Here is an 18,714-nt window from a genome sequence, read left to right as displayed (position 1 = left end):
TCGAACTGTTTCACCATAATGACCATCGTTATGTTTGGAGGAAAAAGGGGGAGGCTTGCAAGCCGAAGAACACCATCCCAACCGTGAAGCATGGGGGTGGCAGCATCATGTTGTGGGGGTGCTTTGCTGCAGGAGGGACTGGTGCACTTCACAAAATAGATGGCATCATGAGGTGGAAAATTATGTGGATATATTGAAGCAACATCTCAAGACATCAGTCAGGAAGTTAAAGCTTGGTCGCAAACGGGTCTTCCAAATGGACAATGACCATAAGCATACTTCCAAAGTTGTGGCAAAATGGCTTAAGGACAACAAAGTCAAGTTATTGGAGTGGCCATCACAAAGCCCTGACCTCAATCCTATAGAAAATTTGTGGTCATAACTGAAAAAGCGTGTGCGAGCAAGGAGGCCTACAAACGTGACTGTTACACCAGCTCTGTCAGGAGGAATGGGCCAAAATTCACCCAACTTATTGTGGGAAGCTTGTGGAAGGTTACCCAAAACTTTTGACGGAAGTTAAACAATTACAAGGCAATGCTATCAAATACTAATTGAGTGTATGTAAATCCACTGGGAATGTGATGAAAGAAATAAAAGCTGAAATAAATAATTCTCTCTACTATTATTCTGACATTTCACATTCTTAAAATAAAGTGGTGATCCGAACTGACCTAAGACAGGGAATATTTACTAGGATTAAATGTCAGGAATTGTGAAAAACAGAGTTTAAATGTATTTAGCTAAGGTGTATGTAAACTTCTGACTTCAACTGTATGTGGCTTTCCTTTTGACAGGAAATGTGTAACTTTGTTCAACTTCAAAAAGCTTTTTTTTCTTCTTAAAACATGGTTCAAGACAAAACATTTAGGTAGTGTTCAATTTCCCCTTTAGGTCTTCATGTCCTCATTGATAATCATCTGTTATTCTGTGGCAGGTGAAGCAACAACAAACAGGGAACACTTACATACCGGTCTGTTCGGACTGCACTCTAAGTCGAGGGGGAAAATACAGTCTCTCCTGTGATCTGAAGAAGATACAGGACATCTACCCTAAAGCTAAGGTAGACTCTGAATGATGTTGTTTACTGATGATGTCACATACTGATGATGATGTCGCATAGTGATTATGTCACATACTGATGATGATGTCACATAGTGATGATGACATCACATTGTGCCAGATGTACACTCATGGCCGGCTCCCCCCGCCCACCCACCTATCAATCAATCAATCAATCAAATGTATTTATAAAGCCTTTTTACATCAGCCGATGTCACAAAGTGCTATACAGAAACCCAGCCTCAAACCCCAAATGTAGATACACGGTGACTGGGAAAAACTCTCTAGAAAAGCAGGAACCTAGGAAGAAACCTAGAGACGAACCAGGCTCTGGTGGGCCGAACATTTTAGTGGTCCCCCTCATAACGGCGGAGAGAAATTTTATTTCATGCAATTATACTCATTTTGCTAAGGGTCAGAGAGAATAATTTTTCAGTTTTACGGCTAATTTCCTGCAATTCTACCCATTTTGCCATGACTTATACAATGTTTATGATATCTGAGTGAGAGGGACTATCTAAATCAATGGGGGCCTCCTAGAGGTCAGAGCTCCTGGGCGTGTGCCCTTCGTGAACGGTCGGTATTCGGCCATGATTAAAACAAGTTTCATAGACTCATTTACCAGTCTAAAAATTGTTAGCTGACATGGCTAATTGAGTGACTGTCAGTGACTGTCACGCCGGTTGTCTTCCGGCGCCGAAAAGAGATGGCCGCCTCGCTTCGCGTTCCTTGGAAAATATGCAGTATTTTGTTTTTTTATGTGTTATTTCTTACATCGGTACCCCAGGTAATCTTAGGTTTCATTACATACAGTCGGGAGGAACTACTGAATATACGATTAACGTCAACTCATCATCGTTCCTACCAGGAATATGACTTTCCCGAAACGGATCCAGTGTTTTGCCTTCCACCCAATACAATGGATCTGATCCCAGCCGGCGACCCTGTGCGACGCCGTAAAAGGGGCAAACGAGGCGGTCTCGAGGTCAGGCTTCGGAGACGGGCACATCGCGCTCCACTCCCTAGCATACTACTCGCCAATGTCCAGTCTCTTGACAATAAGGTTGATGAAATCCGAGCACGGGTAGCATTCCAGAGAGACATCAGGGATTGCAACGTGCTCTGCTTCACGGAAACATGGCTAACTCAAGAGACGCTAACGGAGTCGGTGCAGCCAGCTGGTTTCTTCATGCATCGCGCCGACAGAAACAAACATCTTTCTGGTAAGAAGAGGGGCGGGGGGGTATGCCTTATGATTAACGAGACGTGGTGTGATCATCATAACAACACACAGGAACTCAAGTCATTCTGTTCACCTGATCTAGAACTCCTCACAATCAAATGTCGACCGCATTATCTACCAAGGGAATTCTCTTCAATCATAATCACAGCCGTATATATTCCCCCCCAAGCAGACACATCGATGGCCCTGAACGAACTTTATCTGACTCTTTGTAAACTGGAAACCACACACCCTGAGGCTGCATTCATCGTAGCTGGGGATTTTAACAAGGCTAATCTAAAAACAAAACTCCCTAAATTCTATCAGCATATCGATTGTGCTACCAGGGCTGGAAAAACCCTAGATCATTGTTATACTAATTTCCGCGACGCATATAAGGCCCTCCCCCGCCCCCCTTTCGGAAAAGCTGACCACGACTCCATTTTGTTGATTCCAGCCTACAAACAGAAACTAAAACAACAAGCTCCCGCGCTCAGGTCTGTTCAACGCTGGTCCGACCAATCTGAATCCACGCTTCAAGACTGCTTCGATCACGCGGATTGGAATATGTTCCGCATTGCGTCCAACAACAATATTGACGAATATGCTGATTCGGTGAGCGAGTTCATTAGGAAGTGCATTGACGATGTCGTACCCACAGCAACGATTAAAACATTCCCAAACCAGAAACCGTGGATTGACGGCAGCATTCGCGTGAAACTGAAAGCGCGAACCACTGCTTTTAACCAGGGCAAGGTGACCGGAAGCATGACCGAATACAAACAGTGTAGCTATTCTCTCCGCAAGGCGATCAAACAGGCTAAGTCCCAGTACAGAGACAAAATCGAGTCGCAATTCAACAGCTCAGACACAAGAGGTATGTGGCAGGGTCTACAGTCAATCACGGATTACAAAAAGAAAACCAGCCCCGTCGCGGACCAGGATGTCTTGCTCCCAGACAGGCTAAACAACTTTTTTGCCCGCTTTGAGGACAATACAGTGCCACTGACACGGCCCCCTACCAAAACCTGCGGGCTCTCCTTCACTGCAGCCGAGGTGAGTAAAACATTTAAACGTGTTAACCCTCGCAAGGCTGCAGGCCCAGACGGCATTCCCAGCCGCGTCCTCAGAGCATGCGCAGACCAGCTGGCTGGTGTGTTTACGGACATATTCAATCAATCCTTATCCCAGTCTGCTGTTCCCACATGCTTCAAGAGGGCCACCATTGTTCCTGTTCCCAAGAAAGCTAAGGTAACTGAGCTAAACGACTACCGCCCCGTAGCACTCACTTCCGTCATCATGAAGTGCTTTGAGAGACTAGTCAAGGACCATATCACCTCCACCCTACCGGACACCCTAGACCCACTCCAATTTGCTTACCGACCCAATAGGTCCACAGACGACGCAATCGCAACCACACTGCACACTGCCCTAACCCATCTGGACAAGAGGAATACCCATGTGAGAATGCTGTTCATCGATTACAGCTCAGCATTTAACACCATAGTACCCTCCAAACTCGTCATCAAGCTCGAGACCCTGGGTCTCGACCCCGCCCTGTGCAACTGGGTCCTGGACTTCCTGACGGGCCGCCCCCAGGTGGTGAGGGTAGGTAACAACATCTCCACCCCGCTGATCCTCAACACTGGGGCCCCACAAGGGTGCGTTCTGAGCCCTCTCCTGTACTCCCTGTTCACCCACGACTGCGTGGCCATGCACGCCTCCAACTCAATCATCAAGTTTGCGGATGACACTACAGTGGTAGGCTTGATTACCAACAACGACGAGACGGCCTACAGGGAGGAGGTGAGGGCCCTCGGAGTGTGGTGTCAGGAAAATAACCTCACACTCAACGTCAACAAAACAAAGGAGATGATTGTGGACTTCAGGAAACAGCAGAGGGAGCACCCCCCTATCCACATCGACGGGTCAGTAGTGGAGAAGGTGGAAAGTTTTAAGTTCCTCGGTGTACACATCACGGACAAACTGAATTGGTCCACCCACACAGACAGCGTTGTGAAGAAGGCGCAGCAGCGCCTCTTCAACCTCAGGAGGCTGAAGAAATTCGGCTTGTCACCAAAAGCACTCACAAACTTCTACAGATGCACAATCGAGAGCATCCTGTCGGGCTGTATCACCGCCTGGTACGGCAACTGCTCCGCCCACAACCGTAAGGCTCTCCAGAGGGTAGTGAGGTCTGCAGAACGCACCACCGGGGGCAAACTACCTGCCCTCCAGGACACCTACACCACCCGATGTCACAGGAAGGCCATAAAGATCATCAAGGACAACAACCACCCAAGCCACTGCCTGTTCACCCCGCTTTCATCCAGAAGGCGAGGTCAGTACAGGTGCATCAAAGCCGGGACCGAGAGACTGAAAAACAGCTTCTATCTCAAGGCCATCAGACTGTTAAACAGCCACCACTAACATTTAGCGGCCGCTGCCAACATACTGACTCAACTCCAGCCACTTTAAAAATGGGAATTGATGGAAATTATGTAAAAATGTACCACTAGCCACTTTAAACAATGCCACTTAATATAATGTTTACATACCCTACATTACCCATCTCATATGTATATACTGTACTCTATATCATCTACTGCATCTTGCCATCTTTATGTAATACATGTACCACTAGCCACTTTAAACTATGCCACTTTATGTTTACATACCCTACAGTACTCATCTCATATGTATATACCGTACTCTATACCATCTACTGCATCTTGCCATGCCGTTCTGTACCACCACTCATTCATATATCTTTATGTACATATTCTTTATCCCTTTACACTTGTGTGTGTGTATAAGGTAGTAGTTGTGGAATTGTTAGGTTAGATTACTTGTTGGTTATTACTGCATTGTCGGAACTAGAAGCACAAGCATTTCGCTACACTCGCATTAACATCTGCTAACCATGTGTATGTGACTAATAAATTTGATTTGATTTGATTTTGACTGACAGAAGAGAAATTTCTGATGCGCAACCACATTTCGAACTTGCACCTTGTGTATTCTACTATTTTAACTCTCAACAGTAAGTTGCTTGGGGCTTATGCCTGCGGCCAACTCTTTGTACACTGATAACTAAACATTGTACATTCCATGCTAATAATTACCTCACTTTGCTGAGGTGTCACGTAACCTATAAGTTGTATAGACTGCTTGTTCTATACCAGGTATTCCAAAACTGGGGTACGCGCAATGCCGTCGGGTGTACGTCAAATAAAAATGTGATTCACATAAAAAAAAAAAATCTTCACATGTTCAAACAGTCCATTTATATTTTCCAACATTTGGGTGAGTTTATATAATTTTTTTCTCGCCTGAGTGGCCTTTTTTCACTGCCAAAAATCCCTTTAATACATCTAGTGTTCAGCGAAATAACACAATGTCAAATACAGGTAGCCTAGTCAAATAATTAACATCCAATCACATTAACCGTTACTCTCTCACGGGAATTCCACTAACGGTCCATATGTAGCCAAACGTAGCTGCTGCTCATTCCGTTTGCGCGAAAATTGATAAATGGTTTAAAAAAGTAAGGCCCGCATCCATAGAGACACATACCAGCTCTACTGGTAGTACTGCTACTACCAGCAGTACTACACCTGCACCTGTCGACGACAAGTTGTTCTGCTTCCACGAGCACATCCAATGCTAGCATCAGTAATTCTGCATTTGTTGTTAGCCCAGCTAGCATGGACACTGACAGTTGTGAATCTGATGCAGCCGAAGAGCTGCTGCCCCCTTACCTGGGAAAGCACCGAACAACAGACAGGGACGTTGGACCATCGAAGAGGCGCAAATATGATGAGAACTACATTGATTTGGTGTTCACTTATATTGGGAGTAGTGTCTTTCCTCAAAAGTACTATCTCACAACGCGATGAAACCTTCACTCTTGCTCAGACATTTAGAAACAAAACATGCCAATTTCAAAAATAAGCCACAGGACTTTTCTTTGCGAGAATTAAGATGACTTTCGATTAGTAAGACATGTATAAAAGCAACAGATACCATTAATAAGAAGGGGCTAGAAGCGTCTCATATGGTGAGCTACCGAGTGGCTAGGACAGGCAAGCCCCATACTATTGTGGAGGACTTACTACTTCCTGCTGCCGCAGATATGGCTGGGACAATGCTGGGGGAAAAGGACAAATAAAACTATACAGACAATACCTTTCATCAAACAACACTGTTTAATGGCGCATAAGTGACATGGCAGGAGATGTTATGAAACAATTACTGCTTCGCATACAAGCCAGTGAATTCTATGCGTTACAGCTGGATGAGTCAACAGAAGTGGCGGACCTGGCGCAGCTCCTGGTATATGTCCGTTACGTTTACGGGGGTTCAATTAAGGAAGACATCTTCTTCTGCAAACCGCTGGAAACCAGGACAACAGGAGAGGATATTTTTTAAATACTGGACAGCTTTGTGGCATCAAATGGACTTTGGTGGTCAAGATGTGTTGGTATCTGTACTGATGGCGCAAAAGCCATGACAGGGAGACATAGTGGAGTGGTAAGACGCGTGCAAGCAGTTCCTCCCAACGCCACTTGGGTACACTTCAGCATCCACCAAGCGTTTCTTGCTGCCAAAGGAATGCCTGGCAGCTTGAAAGACGTTTTGGACACTACAGTGAAAATGGTTAACTTTGTTAAAGCAAGGCCCCTGAACTCTCATGTATTTTCTGCACTATGCAATGATATGGGCAGCGACCATGTAACGCTTTTACAACATACAGAAGTGCGCTGGTTATCAAGGGGCAAAGTATTGACACGTTTTTTTTATTGGGAGACGAGCCTAAAGTTTTCTTTACTGACCATCATTTTCACTTGTCTGACCGCTTGCATGATGACGAGTTTTTCAAATGACAGGCCTATCTGGGTGATGTTTTTTCTCACCTGAAGGATCTGAATCTAGGATTACAAGGACTCTCTGCAACTACAGTATATTCAATTTGTGGGACAAATTTGAGGCTATGTTTAAGAAGTTGGAGCTCTTCTCTGTCTGCATTAACAAGGACAACACACAGGTCTTTCCATCATTGTATGATTTTTGTGTGCAAATGTACTCAAGCTTACGGACAATGTCAAATGTGATATAGCAAAGCACCTGAGTGAGTTGGGTGCGCAATTACGTTGTTTCTAGAGACAATATCTCTCTCATCATCACTCAATACCTAGGTTTACCTCCACTGTATTCACATCCTACCATACCTTTGTCTGTACATTATTCCTTTAAACTATTTTATCGACCCCAGAAACCTCCTTTTACTCTCTGCTCTAGTAGCTCTAGGCGACCAATTCTCATAGCTTTTAGCCGTACCCTTATCCTACTCCTCCTCTGTTCCTCTGGTGATGTAGAGGTGAATCCAGGCCCTGCAGTACCTGGCTCCACTCCTATTCCCCAGGCGCTCTCTTTTGATGACTTCTGTAACCGTAATAGCCTTGGCTTCATGCATGTTAACATTAGAAGCCTCCTCCCTAAGTTTGTTTTGTTCACTGCTTTAGCACACTCTGCCAACCCGGATGTTTTAGCCGTGTCTGAATCCTGGCTTAGAAAGACCACCAAAAATTCAGACATTTTCATCCCCAATTACAAGATTTTCAGACAAGATAGAACGGCCAAAAGGGGCGGTGTTGCAATCTACTGCAAAGACTGCCTGCAGAGTTCTGTTATACTATCCAGGTCTGTTCCCAAACAATTTGAACTTCTACTTTTAAAAATCCACCTCTCTAAAAACAAGTCTCTCACCGTTGCCGCCTGCTATAGACCACCCTCTGCCCCCAGCTGTGCTCTGGACACTATATGTGAACTGATTGCCCCCCATCTATCTTCAGAGCTCGTGCTGCTAGGCGACCTAAATTTGAACATGCTCAACACCCCAGCCACCCTACAATCTAAGCTTGATGCCCTCAATCTCACACAAATTATCAATGAACCTACCAGGTACCACCCCAATTCCGTAAACACGGGTACCCTCATAGATATCATCCTAACAAACTTGCCCTCCAAATACACCTCTGCTGTTTTCAACCAAGATCTCAGCGATCACTGCCTCATTGCCTGCATCCGTAATGGGTCAGCGGTCAAACGACCTCCACTCATCACTGTCAAACGCTCCCTGAAACACTTCAGCGAGCAGGCCTTTCTAATCGACCTGGCCGGGGTATCCTGGAAGGATATTGATCTCATCCCGTCAGTAGAGGATGCCTGGTCATTTTTTAAAAATGCCTTCCTCACCATCTTGAATAAGCATGCCCCATTCAAGAAATTTAGAACCAGGAACAGATATAGCCCTTGGTTCTCTCCTGACCTGACTGCCCTTAACCAACAGAAAAACATCCTATGGCGTTCTGCATTAGCATCGAACAGCCCCCGTGATATGCAACTTTTCAGGGAAGCCAGAAACCAATATACACAGGCAGTTAGAACAGCCAAGGCTAGCTTTTTCAAGCAGAAATTTGCTTCCTGCAACACAAATTCAAAAAAGTTCTGGGACACCGTAAAGTCCATGGAGAATAAGAACACCTCCTCCCAGCTTCCAACCGCTCTGAAGATAGGAAACACTGTCACCACCGACAAATCCACTATAATTGAGAATTTCAATAAGCATTTTTCTACGGCTGGCCATGCTTTCCACCTGGCTACCCCTACCCCGGACAACAGCACTGCCCTCCCCTCTGCTACTCGCCCAAGCCTTCCCCATTTCTCTTTCTCCCAAATACAGTCAGCTGATGTTCTAAATGAGCTGCAAAATCTGGACCCTTACAAATCAGCCGGGCTAGATAATCTGGACCCTTTCTTTCTAAAACTATCTGCTGAAATTGTTGCCACCCCTATTACTAGCCTCTTCAACCTCTCTTTCGTGTCGTCTGAGATCCCCAAAGATTGGAAAGCAGCTGCGGTTATCCCCCTCTTCAAAGGGGGGGACACCCTTGACCCTAACTGCTACAGACCTATATCTATCCTACCCTGCCTTTCTAAGGTCTTCGAAAGCCAAGTCAACAAACAGATTACCGACCATTTCGAATCCCACCACACCTTCTCCGCTATGCAATCTGGTTTCAGAGCTGGTCATGGGTGCACCTCAGCCACGCTCAAGGTCATAAACGATATCGTAACCGCCATCGATAGGAAACAATACTGTGCAGCCGTATTCATTGACCTGGCCAAGGCCTTTGACTCTGTCAATCACCACATCCTCATTGGCAGACTCGACAGCCTTGGTTTCTCTAATGATTGCCTCGCCTGGTTCACCAACTACTTCTCTGATCGAGTTCAGTGTGTCAAATCGGAGGGTCTGTTGTCCGGGCCTCTGGCAGTCTCTATGGGGGTGCCACAGGGTTCAATTCTTGGACCGACTCTCTTCTCTGTTTACATCAATGATGTCGCTCTTGCTGCTGGTGATTCTCTGATCCACCTCTACGCAGACGACACTATTCTGTATACTTCTGGCCCTTCTTTTGACACTGTGTTAACAACCCTCCAGGCAAGCTTCAATGCCATACAACTCTCCTTCCGTGGCCTCCAACTGCTCTTAAATACAAGTAAAACCAAATGCATGCTCTTCAACCGATCGCTGCCTGCTCCTGCCCGCCTGTCCAACATCACTACTTTGGACGGCTCTGACTTAGAATATGTGGACAACTACAAATACCTAGGTGTCTGGTTAGACTGTAAACTCTCCTTCCAGACTCACATCAAACATCTCCAATCCAAAGTCAAATCTAGAATTGGCTTCCTATTCCGCAACAAAGCATCCTTTACTCATGCTGCCAAACATACCCTTGTAAAACTGACCATCCTACCTTCAGGAGGCTGAAGAAATTCGGCTTGTCACCAAAAGCACTCACAAACTTCTACAGATGCACAATCGAGAGCATCCTGTCGGGCTGTATCACCGCCTGGTACGGCAACTGCTCCGCCCACAACCGTAAGGCTCTCCAGAGGGTAGTGAGGTCTGCAGAACGCATCACCAGGGGCAAACTACCTGCCCTCCAGGACACCTACACCACCCGATGTCACAGGAAGGCCATAAAGATCATCAAGGACAACAACCACCCAAGCCACTGCCTGTTCACCCCGCTATCATCCAGAAGGCGAGGTCAGTACAGGTGCATCAAAGCAGGGACCGAGAGACTGAAAAACAGCTTCTATCTCAAGGCCATCAGACTGTTAAACAGCCACCACTAACATTTAGCGGCCGCTGTCAACATACTGACTCAACTCCAGCCACTTTAAAAATGGGAATTGATGGAAATTATGTAAAAATGTACCACTAGCCACTTTAAACAATGCCACTTAATACAATGTTTACATACCCTACATTACCCATCTCATATGTATATACTGTACTCTATATCATCTACTGCATCTTGCCATCTTTATGTAATACATGTACCACTAGCCACTTTAAACTATGCCACTTTATGTTTACATACCCTACAGTACTCATCTCATATGTATATACCGTACTCTATACCATCTACTGCATCTGCCATGCCGTTCTGTACCACCACTCATTCATATATCTTTATGTACATATTCTTTATCCCTTTACACTTGTGTGTGTGTGTAAGGTAGTAGTTGTGGAATTGTTAGGTTAGATTACTGTTGGTTATTACTGCATTGTCGGAACTAGAAGCACAAGCATTTCGCTACACTCGCATTAACATCTGCTAACCATGTGTATGTGACTAATAAAATTTGATTTGATTTGATTTGAATCCTCGACTTCGGTGATGTCATTTACAAAATAGCCTCCAAAACCCTACTCAATAAATTGGATGCAGTCTATCACAGTGCCATCCGTTTTGTCACCAAAGCCCCATATACTACCCACCACTGCGACCTGTACACTCTCGTTGGCTGGCCCTCGCTTCATACTCGTCGCCAAACCCACTGGTTCCAGGTCATCTACAAGACCCTGCTAGGTAAAGTCCCCCCTTATCTCAGCTCGCTGGTCACCATAGCAGCACCTACCTGTAGCACGCGCTCCAGCAGGTATATCTCTCTAGTCACCCCCAAAACCAATTCTTCCTTTGGACGCCTCTCCTTCCAGTTCTCTGCTGCCAATGACTGGAACGAACTACAAAAATCTCTGAAACTGGAAACACCTATCTCCCTCACTAGCTTTAAGCACCAGCTGTCAGAGCAGCTCATAGATTACTGCACCTGTACATAACCCATCTACAATTTAGCCCAAACAACTACCTCTTTACCTACTGTATTTATTTATTAATTTATTTTGCTCCTTTGCACCCCATTATTTCTGTCTCTACTTTGCACTTTCTTCCACTGCAAACCAACCATTCCAGTGTTTTTTTAGTTTTTATTTTACTTGCTGTGTTGTACTCACTTCGCCTCCATGGCCTTTTATATTTTTATTTATTTATACATATATTTGTTTGCCTTCACCTCCCTTATCTCACCTCACTTGCTCACATTGTATATAGACTTATTTTTTTTCACTGTATTATTGACTATATGTTTGTTTTACTCCATGTGTAACTATGTGTTGTTGTATGTGTCGAACTGCTTTGCTTTATCTTGGCCAGGTCGCAATTGTAAATGAGAACGTGTTCTCAATTTGCCTACCTGGTTAAATAAAGGTTAAATAAATAAATAAATAAAAAATTACGCAGGTCCTTTCCCGAAACGGATGACACAAACAACTGGATTCGTTGTCCCTTTCATGCCCTGCCTCCAGTCCACTTACCGATATCTGAACAAGAGAGCCTCATCGAAATTGCATCAAGCGGTTCTGTGAAAATTGAATTTAATCAGAAGCCACTGTCAGATTTCTGGATTGGGCTGCGCTCAGAGTATCCTGCCTTGGCAAATCGCACTGTTAAGACACTGATGCCCTTTGCAACCACGTACCTATTTGAGAGTGGATTCTCAGCCCTCACTAGCATGAAAACTAAGTACAGGCACAGATGGTGTGTGGAAAATGATGTAACACTGAGACTCTCCAATACAACCAAACATTACAGAGTTATGTGCATCCTATTAAGCACACCCTTCTCATTAACCTGTGGTGAGTTATTCACCATTTCCGATGAACAAATAAAGTTGTATATTTAAGATGGCTAAATAAAGAGCAAAATTATTGATTATCATTATATTATTATTTGTGCCCTAGTTCTACAAGGGCTCTTTGTCACTTCCCACAAGCCGGGTTGTGACACAAACTCACACTCATTCTTACGTTTAATAAACGTATTGTATTGTATAGTGTGTGTGTGGCAGGCTTACAATGATGGCAAAAAACAACATTTGAGAGTGTGCTGACCCTGGTGCCAGAGGGGGTACGCAGCTGGAGGTTGAATGTTTGAAGGGGTACGGGACTATAAAAAGTTTGGGAACCACAGTTCTATACAACTTAGTGGTTATTGCTCCTCTCCTAATATAGGAAAAACACCAGAGCAACGGCTGTCCGAGTGCCTTTGACTAGAATATGTTTTAACACAGCAGCGACACCAAACGATAGGACGGCCACATGCTTCTTTTTAGCTGTTCATCATTGTGGTGTGTCTGAGATACAAGGAAAAGGTTTGATAACAGCACAAGTACAATTTACAATGTAGTCTAATCTACTGTCACTTTGTGTTTCAGCGTATTCAGATTTACTGGGACTATGGTCCAAACTACCACCCCACCTTTCAGGTGTTCCTGAACTCAGACACGGAACATGTAGAGCTGAGACTTCTGGAAAGAGGGACTGATGGAGATGAGGTGTGGGCAGGACGTGTCCTTCTGCCAGGTAAAACCTATACATTTATTATTTAAATTAAAACCTTAAAATACCTGAGCCACAATGTCCACAGTACTGCTGGTTCGTCTTTTCTCACTGGTTGGCTACCATTGAGATTTCTCTAACATTGTGTTCAGTGGGCACTACAGGACAAAACATATTTGGAAACTTGAACTTGTCCATTAAATAAGGAACACACATTTTTTGTTTTCCAATTTTTTTTTTTACATTAGCGAACATAAACTCAACTGAACATGGTAAAGGTGCCCGATATCTAAATTAGTTCTAAGATGAAAGATGAAATCCAGCTGTGTTTGGGACCTCAAGGCCTGTATATGAGAAGATTTTCTTTAATCCCATCCAACCACCATTCCCACTTTACTGTGGACTCATCTGTGATGTGGATGGATTAGTGATGTTAGAAGGGATATAGAAGGGATTATCTCCTGCTGCACCGTGCTCGCAAACACTGGTGTTGCACAGTATACATAATTGTATACAGAGGTTCATGTCTTTGTTTTCCCGACTCCCAGGTGCTGTGTTAGTGGGAAGGGATCAGGCTGAGAACAGTCACAGTGATTCTGCAGAGAAGCAACTGCATTCTGTACGAAAGGACTTTGTGGATCGTGTGTCAAAGTCGGTTGTTGACGATCTGCTGGATGGACTTCTGCAACAAAAAGTGATTAATAACCATGAAATGGAGACAGTAAAAGTGATTCCTGAGAGGGCAGAGAAGGCCCGGGAAGTCATTGACATGGTGCTGAGGAAAGGAGACGTTTCATGTTTAATAATGAAAACCATTCTGGTTGAACTGGACCCCTTCTTATGCAAAACGCTTGGCTTCAGCTAAAACATTGTTTGAGTATGATGCATTGATGAGCATGTCCATTGACGTTTACATTCAATAATACAATTGGTCTGTAATTTGCATATTGAGCTAAATCTATTTGGATTATTTTTGAATTAGCGTGTTAGGCTGATCACTTCTCTATCATTCAACATAACCTCAATATATGATGTATTGAACTCTCTTCAATAAGCCAAACATGTTGGATTTCAGGTTAGAGTGTGAATAGTGTATATAAGGTCAAGTTGAATCATTATAAAATCACAGATGAATTGCACTTTTTCTATTTTTGTATTGTCTGTATTTGTTGTTATGTCCTTTCTGTGCTTGATGACATACAGTATTTTAATATAGAGCCACAAACCATCTTATTTTATTGTACTGGACAGTCAACTTCTCATTCCACTATAACATGTAACGTAAACTAGTGCCAATACCGTGCAGTCACACATTCTATGACGTGGAGATGATAGTCACCTCCATGATAAGGATTTGATATGATTGATCTTTTAATAACAATAGCTATCATTTTGACTGTACATAGATAGCAATTAAGTAAAATACTGATGACTATTTCGAAAAAATAGGGGGGTTATTGAATATATTTATTATTTTTAGATTGTAATTGATTTGATTATCTCTGTATTCATTTCCTTTGTTTTCAAAACTTAAATAAATAAGATATTAAACCTAGCAATCATTGATCAGAATTGTCAGGGTTGAGCTCTATAGTGAAACACCTATTTCATTTCTGGTAGTCTAACACAATCAACATGTAATGAAGTGTAAACACAAACACTGTTTTACACACCAATTACGCCTCATTAGTGTTCATGGGACACCAATATAGTCACAACTTGTTGATGATAAGACCAGGAAGCATTGTAACTCCTCACTTCACTTTAACAAGGCACAGAGTAGGGTTGTCTCTCTCACTGATGCTTCTCATTAATATGGCTGCAATCCCGTTAATGGGATGATATGACAACAGCCAGTGAAAGTGCAGGGCGCCAAATTCAAACAACAGAAATCTCAAAATTAAAATTCCTCAAACATACATGTATCTTATACCATTTTAAAGGTAATCTTGTTGTTAATCCCACCAAAGTGTCCGATTTCAAATAGGCTTTACAGCGAAAGCACCACAAACGATTATGTTAGGTCACGGCAAAATCACAGAAAAACACAGCTATTTTTCCAGCCAAAGACAGGAGTCACAAAAAGCAGAAATAGAGATAAAATTAATCATTAATCTTTGATCTTCATCAGATGACACTCATAGGACTTCATGTTACACAATACATATATGTTTTGTTCAATTAAGTTTAAATTTATATCCAAAAACCTCAGTTTACATTGGTGCCATGTTCAGAAATGCCTCCAAAATATCAGGAGAAATTACAGAGAGCCACGTCAAATAACATAAATACTCATCATAAACTTTGATGAAAGATACATGTTTTACATAGAATTAAAGATACACTTGTTCTTAAAAATAACTGTTGAAAATAGGTATTTCAATAAATGCTAAGATGATTGTTGATGGATGTGCATGTATCTCATCTCTCCTCCCTGAAGTGAACATGTCATGATGTCACGGCCGTCAAAGGGAGGACACCATAGACATACATATGCCTAGACTTACCAACACCCTTAGACATACAAAAAACCCTAGACAATACAAAACAAGCATACCCACCCTCGTCACACCCTGACCTAACCAAAATAATAAAGAAAACATAGATAACTAAGGTCAGTGCATGACAGTATCCCCCCCCCCCCCAAAGGCGCGGACTCCCGACCGCAAACCTGAACTTATAGGGGAGGGTCCGGGAGGGCATCTACCCTCGGTGGTGGCTCTGGTTCTGGACGCCGCCCCCCATCTTTACACTGATCCCTCCGCCTTTGTAGATCCGGACCGTGGATCATCGCCGGAGGCTCTGGACTGCGGATCATCGCCGGAGGCCCCGGACCGGGTACCCTCGCTGGAGGCCCCGGACCGGGTACCCTCGCTGGAGGCCCCGGACCGGGTACCCTCGCTGGAGGCCCCGGACCGGGTACCCTCGCTGGAGGCCCCGGACCGGGTACCCTCGCTGGAGGCCCCGGACCGGGTACCCTCGCTGGAGGCCCCGGACCGGGTACCCTCGCTGGAGGCCCCGGACCGGGTACCCTCGCTGGAGGCCCCGGACCGGGTACCCTCGCTGGAGGCCCCGGACCGGGTACCAGCCGTTGGAGGTTCCGGACCGGGTACCAGCCGGACCGGGTGGACCAGCCGTTGGAGGTTCCGGACCGTGGCCAGCCGTTGGAGGTTCCGGACCGTGGCCAGCCGTTGGAGGTTCCGGACCGTGGCCAGCCGTTGGAGGTTCCGGACCGTGGCCCGTCGTTGGAGGTTCCGGACCGTGGCCCGTCGTTGGAGGTTCCGGACCGTGGCCCGTCGTTGGAGGTTCCGGACCGTGGCCCGTCGTTGGAGGTTCCGGACCGTGGCCCGTCGTTGGAGGTTCCGGACCGTGGCCCGTCGTTGGAGGTTCCGGACCGTGGCCCGTCGTTGGAGGTTCCGGACCGTGGCCCGTCGTTGGAGGTTCCGGACCGTGGCCCGTCGTTGGAGGTTCCGGACCGTGGCCCGTCGTTGGAGGTTCCGGACCGTGGCCCGTCGTTGGAGGTTCCGGACCGTGGCCCGTCGTTGGAGGTTCCGGACCGTGGCCCGTCGTTGGAGGTTCCGGACCGTGGCCCGTCGTTGGAGGTTCCGGACCGTGGCCCGTCGTTGGAGGCTCCGGACCGTGAAACGTCGCCGGAAGCGCCGGACCGGGTGCTGTCGCCGGAAGCGCCGGACCGGGTGCTGTCGCCGGAAGCGCCGGACCGGGTGCTGTCGCCGGAAGCGCCGGACCGGGTGCTGTCGCCGGAAGCGCCGGACCGGGTGCTGTCGCCGGAAGCGCCGGACCGGGTGCTGTCGCCGGAAGCGCCGGACCGGGTGCTGTCGCCGGAAGCTCCGGACCGGGTGCTGTCGCCGGAAGCTCCGGACTGGGTGCTGTCGCCGGAAGCGCCGGACTGGGTACTGTCGCCGGAAGCTCTGGACTATGGAAGCGCACTGGAAGCCTAATGCGTGGTGCCGGAACTGGTGGTACCGGGCTGATGACACGCACCTCAGGGCGAGTGCGGAGAGGAGGCACTGGACTGTGGATGCTCACTGGAGAACTGATGCGTGGGACCGGTACCGGTGGCACCGGGCTGATGACATGCACCTCAGGGCGAGTGCAAGGAAGAGGCACAGGACGTACTGGACTGTGGAAGCGCACTTGAGGAAGAGTGCGAGGAGTAGGAACAGGACACACCGGGTTGTTAAGGTACACTGGAGACCTGGTGTGTATAGCATCAATTGTTCCGGAACTTTAACACACGTTTCAGGATGAGTACGAGGAACTGACACAGGTGGCATCGGACAGCTAACACGCTCCTCAGGGCGAATGCCATGCATACTACGCCAAACCAACAGCTCTCTCTCTTCACTCTCCTCCAATTTAATCAACAACTCCTCGAAGGTCTCATAATCTCCCCTTCGTTCACTCTCCTCCAATCTGTCCAATACCTCCTCGACAATCTCTGACTCACCCCTCAACTTCGCCGACTGCTCCATGTGCTCCCCCCCAAAAAAATATTGGGGCTGCCTCTCGTGCTAGCCTTGTTTGTATTTCTCCTCATAGTATTGGCGTTCCGCTTTTGCTGCCTCAATTTCCTCCTTCGGAAGGCGATACTCCCCAGCCTGCGTCCAGGGTCCTGCTCCATCCAGTATCTCCTCCCAGGTCCATTTTTCCATTAAACACTGCTCCTCCTTTTCATGCTGCTTGGTCCTTTTATGGTGGGTTCTTCTGTCACGGCCGTCAAAGGGAGGAGACCAAGGCGCAGCGTGATAAGCGTACATTCTTCTTTATTTAAAGAATGAACACTGAACAAAACGAACAAAATAACAAAAATGAACCGTGAAGCTGATATGGCTAGTGCAGACAGGCAACTAAACATAGAATAAGAACCCACAAATACCCAAGTGAAAATGGCAACCTAAATATGATTCCCAATCAGAGACAACGATAAACAACTGCCTCTGATTGGGAACCAATTCAGGCCACCATAGACATACATATGCCGAGACTTACCAACACCCCTAGACATACAAAAAACCATAGACAATACAAAACAAGCATACCCACCCTCGTCACATTCTGACCTAACCAAAATAATAAAGAAAACATAGCTAACTAAGGTCAGGGCGTGACACATGATGTGAAACCAGAGACAGAGAGAGCATGTGTAGGGTTTCCTGACTTTCATACTGCCCATGTATACCATGGTAACAGAACTAACATCCATTACTGCCCATGTACACCATGGTAACATAACTAACATCCATTACTGCCCATGTATACCATGGTAACAGAATTAACACCCACACTGCCCATGTACACCATGGTAACATAACTAACATCCATTACTGCCCATGTATACCATGGTAACAGAACTAGCACCCATACTGCCCATGTATACCATGGTAACAGAACTAGCACCCACACTGCCCATGTATACCATGGTAACAGAACTAGCACCCATACTGCCCATGTATACCATGGTAACAGAACTAGCACCCATTACTGCCCATGTATACCATGGTAACAGAACTCAAATCCATTACTGCCCATGTATACCATGGTAACAGAACTAACACCCACACTGCCCATGTATACCATGGTAACAGAACTAGCACCCATACTGCCCATGTATACCATGGTAACAGAACTAGCACCCATTACTGCCCATGTATAC

General features: G+C 45.8%; 1 pseudogene; it reads left to right on the top strand.

Annotated features, from left to right (window-relative positions):
- Positions 1–14,184, top strand: part of LOC139553804 (uncharacterized) — a 39,004-nt pseudogene extending 24,820 nt beyond the window's left edge.
- Positions 14,185–18,714: the final 4,530 nt, after the last annotated feature.

Source organism: Salvelinus alpinus, chromosome 25, assembly GCF_045679555.1.
Source record: "Salvelinus alpinus chromosome 25, SLU_Salpinus.1, whole genome shotgun sequence".
Classification (NCBI taxonomy): domain Eukaryota; kingdom Metazoa; phylum Chordata; class Actinopteri; order Salmoniformes; family Salmonidae; genus Salvelinus; species Salvelinus alpinus.
The sequence above is the reverse complement of the archived record's forward strand: the minus strand, read 5'-3'. Positions and strand labels throughout refer to the sequence as shown.